The sequence below is a fragment of the Callithrix jacchus genome, chromosome 5 (assembly GCF_049354715.1).
Source record: "Callithrix jacchus isolate 240 chromosome 5, calJac240_pri, whole genome shotgun sequence".
Taxonomy (NCBI): domain Eukaryota; kingdom Metazoa; phylum Chordata; class Mammalia; order Primates; family Cebidae; genus Callithrix; species Callithrix jacchus.
The window spans coordinates 137,469,185-137,475,528 of NC_133506.1; the positions used below are offsets into that span (position 1 = coordinate 137,469,185).

Consider the following 6,344-nt stretch of genomic DNA (forward strand, 5'->3'; position numbering starts at 1 on the left):
CACATCCAGCCTCTTCCTGAAAGTTTACAATTTGATTATTTTTAAGTAAGATGGTAGAGTAGTGCAATCATCACTCCAAACTGTATTTTTTTTTTCCTGAGATGGTCTGTCACTCAGGCAAGTGCAGTGAACAACTATGGCTCCTTGCAGCCTCGACCTCCTGGGCTCAAATGATCCTCCCACTTCAGCCTCCCAGGTAGCTGGGACTACAGTTGTGCACCACCATGCCCAGCTAATGTTTTGTATTTTTTGTAGAATGTGGTTTTGCCATGCTGCTCAGGCTAGTCTGGAACTCCTGGGCTCAAGTGATCTACCCACTTGTGCCTATCAAAATGCTAGGATTACAGACATGAGCCACACTGCCCAGCCACAGAATTCTTTTTTTTTTGAGATGGAGACTCACTCTGTTGCTCAGGCTGAAATGCAGTGGTAAAATCTTGGCTCGCCCCAACCTCCACCACCTGGGTTCAAGTGATTCTCCTGCCTCAGCCTCCTGAGTAGCTGGGATTACAGGTGTGTGCAAACACATTCAGCTAATATATATGTATATGTATTTTTGTATTTTTAGTAGAGACGGGGTTTCACCTTGTTGACCAGGATGATCTCGATCTCTTGACCTCGTGATCCACCCGCCTCGGCCTCCCAAAATGCTGGGATTACAGGCTTGAGCCACCATGCCTGGCAACCATTCCACTTTTAAAATGATTTTGGGCCGAGACCGTGCCACTGCACTGCAGCCTGGGCAACAGGGTAAGACTCCGTCTCAAAAAAATAAAAAATAATAATAATAAAAGAGAAATGTCTGCTGAGCATGGTGGCTCACGCCTGTAATCCCAGCACTTTGGGAGGCTGAGGCGAGCAAATCACAAGGTCAAGAGTTTGAGACCGGCCGGGCACGGTGGCTCAAGCCTGTAATCCCAGCACTGTGGGAGGCCGAGGCGGGTGGATCCCGAAGTCAAGAGATCGAGACCATCCTGGTCAACATGGTGAAACCCCATCTGTACTAAAAATACAAAAAATTAGCTGGGCATGGTGGCGCGTGCCAATCCCAGCTACTCAGGAGGCTGAGGCAGGAGAATTGCTTGAACCCATGAGGCGGAGGTTGCGGTGAGCCAAGATTGCGCCATTGCACTCCAGACTGGGTAACAAGAGCGAAACTCCGTCTCAAAAAAAAAAAAAAAAGGAGAGAGTTTGAGACCATCCTGGCTAACACACTGAAACCTAGTCTCTACTAAAAACAGAAAAAAATTAGCCAAGCGTGGTGGCACATGCCTGTAGTCCAAGCTACTCAGGAGACTGAGGCAGGAGAATCACTTGAACATGGGAGGCAGAGGTTGCAGTGAGATCACACCACTGCACTCTATCCTGGGCAACAGAGCAAGACTCCATCTCAAAAAAAAAATAAATCTCCGAATAGACACAGTGGCTCACACCTGTAATCTCAGCAATTTGAGAGGCTGAGGTGGAAGGATTGCTTAAGCCCAGGAGTTTGAGACCAGCCTGGACAACATAGCAGCACCTAATCTCTACAAAAAATAGACACACACACAGAAAGAAACATTACTTTGCCAATGTAATGTCCTAAAATGAAGCCATCACATTATTTTAACTGGCTTTCGTGCATTACGAAAGGAGTGAACTTTTAAAATAATTTCTTTATTATTTTAAAAAGCTTTTTCAGCTTTGGCAGAGCGTGGTGGCTCAGCCTGTAATCCCAGCACTTTGGGAGGCCGAGGCGGGTGGATCACGAGATCGAGACCATCCTGGTCAACATGGTGAAACCCCGTCTCTACTAAAAATACAAAAAATTAGCTGGGCACGGTGGTGCGTGCCTATAATCCCAGCTGCTCAGGAGGCTGAGGCAGGAGAATTGCCTGAACCCAGGAGGCGGAGGTTGCGGTGAGCCGAGATCGAGCCATTGCACTCCAGCCTGGGTAACAAGAGCGAAACTCCGTCTCAAAAAAAAAAAAAAGCTTTTTAGAGGCCAGGCGTGGTGGCTCAAGCCTGTAATCCCAGCACTTTGGGAGGCCAAGGCGGGTGGATCACGAGGTCAAGAGATCAAGACCATCCTGGTCAACATGGTGAAACCCCGTCTCTACTAAAAATACAAAAAATTAGCTGGGCATGGTGGCGCGTGCTTGTAATCCCAGCTACTCAGGAGGCTGAGGCAGGAGAATTGCTTGAACCCAGGATGCGGAGGTTGCGATGAGCTGAGATCGTGCCATTACTCTTCCAGCCTGGGTAACAAGAGCGAAACTCCGTCTCAAAAAAAAAAAAAACTTTTTAGAATCACTTATAAATGGCGCTGAAGCAGGACCTGAAGCCTAAGTTCCAGGAGGGTGAGCAAGTGCTGTGCTTTCATGGGCCTCTTCTGTATGAAGCAAAGTGTGTAAAGGTTGCCATAAAGGATAAACAAGTGAAATACTTCATACATTACAGTGGTTGGAATAAAAATTGGGATGAGTGGGTTCTGGACAGCCAAGTACTCAAATATGTGGACACCAATTTGCAGAAACAGTGAGAACTTCAAAAAGCCAATCAGGAGCAGTATGCAGAGGGGAAGATGAGAGGGGCTGCCCCGGGAAAGAAGACATCTGCAACAGAAAAATGTTGAAGTGAAAACAAAAAAGAACAAGCAGAAAACATCTGGAACTGGAGACGGTGGCAGTACCAGTGAGACCCTTCAGCCTCCTCCGTAGAAAAGGGACCCCTCAGCCTGCTCGGAAGAAAAGGGCCCAGGTAGATCCTACTGTGGAAAATGAGGAAACATACATGAACGAAGTTGAAGTTAAAGATTCCTGAAACCGTGGCTTGTTGATGACTGGGACTTAATTATGAGGCAAAAGCAGCTCTTTTTTTTTTTTTGAGACGGAGTTTCCCTGTTGTTACCCAGGTTGGAGTGCAATGGCACGATCTCAGCTCACCGCAACCTCCGCCTTCTGGGTTCAAGCAATTCTGCCTCAGCTTTCTGAGTAGCTGGGACTACAGGCGCGCACCACCATGCCCAGCTAATTTTTGTATTTTTAGTAGAGATGGGGTTTCACCTCGTTGACCAGGATGGTCTCGATCTCTTGACCTCGTGATCCACCCGCCTCGGCCTCCCAAAGTGCTGGGATTATAGGCATGAGCCACCACGCCCGGCCAAAAAGCAGCTCTTTTATCTTCCTGCCAAGAAGAATGTGGATTCCATTCTTGAGGATTATGCAAATTACAAGAAATCTCGTGGAAACACAGGTAATAAGGAGTACGTGGTTCATGAAGTTGTGCAGGGATAAAAGAATACTTCAATGTAATGGTGGGTACCAGCCACACTACAAATTTGAGACCACAGTATGCGGAAATTCTTGCAGATCACCCTGATGCACCCATGTCCCAGGTGTATGGAGCGCCACATCTACTGAGACTATTTGTACGAATTGGAGCAATGTTGGCCTATACACCTCTGGATGAGAAGAGCCTTGCTTTATTACTGAATTATCTTCACGATTTCCTAAAGCACCTGGCAAAGAATTCTGCAACTTTGTTTAGTGCCAGTGATTATGAAGTGGCTCCTCCTGGGTACCATCGGAAAGCTGTGTGAGAGGTGCTCTCACTCACTCGTGTGGATCTCCGTAAACACATTTTTGCTCTTAGTCTATCTCTTGTACAAACAATGTGCTTTGAAGATGTTAGTGTATAACAATTGATGTTTGTTTTCTGTTTGATTTTAAACAGAGAAAATAAAAGGGGCAATAGCTCCTTAAAAAAAAATTTTTTTTTAAAGATAGGATCTATGTTGTTCAGGCTGGATTCAAATTCCTGGGCTCAAACGATCCTCCTGCCTCAGCCTCCCAAGTAGCTGGGACTGCAGGTATGCACCACTTGGCCCAGCTTCCAGGTTTTGCCATGTTTGTGAACTACCTATTCATGTCCTTGGTGGTAAATGTTTCCCAAGGTTCTGTTTGTCCTGACTTTTTTTGGAATTGTCTGATTTATAGAAGTTTTTGTTTGAGACAAAATCTTACTCTGTCACCCAGGCAGGAGCACAGTGGCAGAATCATGGCTCACTGCATCCTTGACCTCCAGGGCTCAAGAGTTCTTCCCACCTCAGCCTCCCAAGTAGTTGGGACCACCGGGGTGGCACCATGCCCAGCTAATATTATTTTTTTTAATGTTACAGCAATAGGAGTCTGGCCTACATTTTATATTTTTATTTTGTAGAGATTGGTTTCTCCATGTTGCCCAGGCTGGTGACTTACAAAAGATTTTTTTTTTTTTTTTTTGAGACAGAGTTTCGCTCTTGTTACCCAGGCTGGAGTGCAATGGTTCGATATCGGCTCACCGCAACCTCCGCCTCCTGGGTTCAGGCAATTCTCCTGCCTCAGCCTCCTGAATAGCTGGGATTACAAGCATGCGCCACCGGGCCCAGCTAATTTTTTGTATTTTTAGTAGAGACAGGGTTTCACCATGTTGACCAGGATGGTCTCGATCTCTTGACCTCGTGATCCACCCGCCTCAGCCTCCCAAAGTGCTGGGATTACAGGCTTGAGCCACCGTGCCCGGCCCTACAAAAGTTTTAAAAAGTCCTTACTGGACGGGCGCGGTGGCTCACGCCTATAATCCCAGCACTTTGGGAGGCCAAGGCCAGTGGATCACGAGGTCAAGAGATCGAAACCATCCTTGTCAACATGGTGAAACTCCGTCTCTACTAAAAATACAAAACTTAGCTGGGCATGGTGGCACAGCCTGTAGTCCCAGCTACTCGGGAGCTGAGGTAGGAGAATTGCTTGAACCCAGGAGGCGGAGGTTGCGGTGAGCCGAGATTGCACCATTGCACTCCAGCCTGGGTAATAAGAGCGGAAAAAAAAAAAAAGTCCTTACTGCCCTACAAAGATAGGGATTCTTCTTTTTCACCAAACAATGCTATGAACATAGCCCCCAACACAGACAACGCTGACATCTGAGAGGCCCTGCTGTATTTTCCCCAAGTCTCTTCTTCCAGCTGCCCACCAACATCAGGATCTGGAGAGTCCACGCTGTGCACTGGGATGGTCCCTGTTTCTTTTCTTTTTTTTTTTTTCAAAGATGGGGTCTCACCATGATGGCCAGGCTGGCCTTGAACTCCTGACCTCAGGTGGTCCACCCACCTCAGCCTCCAAAACTGCTAGGATTACAGGCATGAGCCACCTCGCCTGGCCTGTTTTTAAAATGTGTTTCCCTGCTTCTATTTTCTTTTCTGTGCTTGGTGCCACTCAGGTGTCGGGGAGCCCAGGTTGTTTTACCAACAGTGTCCCATGTTCTGGATTTGCTGGGCTGAACCCTCAGGTGTTCTGTGAATCCTCCTCCATCTTCTGCAGCTGTTAGGCAGGATGCACCCAGTTTAAGTTTTTTTTTTTTTTGGGAGAGAGTCATGGTCTGTTGCCCAGACTGGAGTGCAGTGGTACAATCTCAGCTCACTGCAACCTCCGCCTCCTGGGTTCAAGCAATTCTCCTGCTTCAGCCTCCCAAGAAGCTGGGACTATGGGCACACACGACACCTGGCTAATTTTTTTGTATTTTAGCAGAGACGGGATTTCGCTATGTTGCCAGGCTGGTCTTGAACTCCTGAGCTCAGGCAATCTGCCTGCCTTGGCCTCCCAGAGTATCAGAATTACAGGTGTGAGCCACCATGCCCAGCCCCAGTTCAACTTTTAGGGGTGGTGCTGTCCATCTCCTGCTGTTTGACCTCATTGGACTTATCTTCTGGTCCTACCTGTAGTGAGGTTTGGCTGTTTCTGGGAAGTTGGGCTGGCTTACCTATTATCAGTGGCCTCAATGGTCATCTTCAATTTTCGCTGTTTCTCACATGCATCATTTTATTAGGTACTGCAAAATGATTTTTTTTCTTTCTTTTTTGTTAATTAATGAGAGCTTGTAACGTTGCTCAGGTTGGCCTTAAACTCATGGCCTCGCCTCCTCAAGTGCCAGGACATCTGGCCGGAGCCACCACGGCCCCTGGATTTTTTTTTCTTTTGAGACAGTCTTGCTCTGTTGCCCAGGCTGGAGTGTAGTAGCATACTATGGGCTCACTGCAATCTCTGCCTTGCGGGTTCAAGTGATTCTCCTGCCTCAGCCTCCCAAGTAGCTGGGATTACAGGCACACACCACCGTGCCCAGCTAATGTTAGTATTTTTATATTTTTAGCAGAGACGTGGTTTTACCATGTTGGCCAGGCTTGTCTTGAACTCCTGACCTCAAGGGATCCACCCACCTCGGCCTCCCAAAGTGCTGAGGTACCAGGTGTGAGCCACATCGCCCAGCCTGATTTTCTGATTATTTCTGTATTTCTTAGCTAAATTTTTTTTTTTTTAAACGGAGTCTCACTC

At 47.3% G+C, this 6,344-nt stretch overlaps 1 pseudogene; it reads left to right on the top strand.

Annotated features, from left to right (window-relative positions):
* Positions 1-2,221: 2,221 nt before the first annotated feature.
* On the top strand, positions 2,222-3,615 carry LOC128932196 (mortality factor 4-like protein 1; annotated as a pseudogene).
* Positions 3,616-6,344: the final 2,729 nt, after the last annotated feature.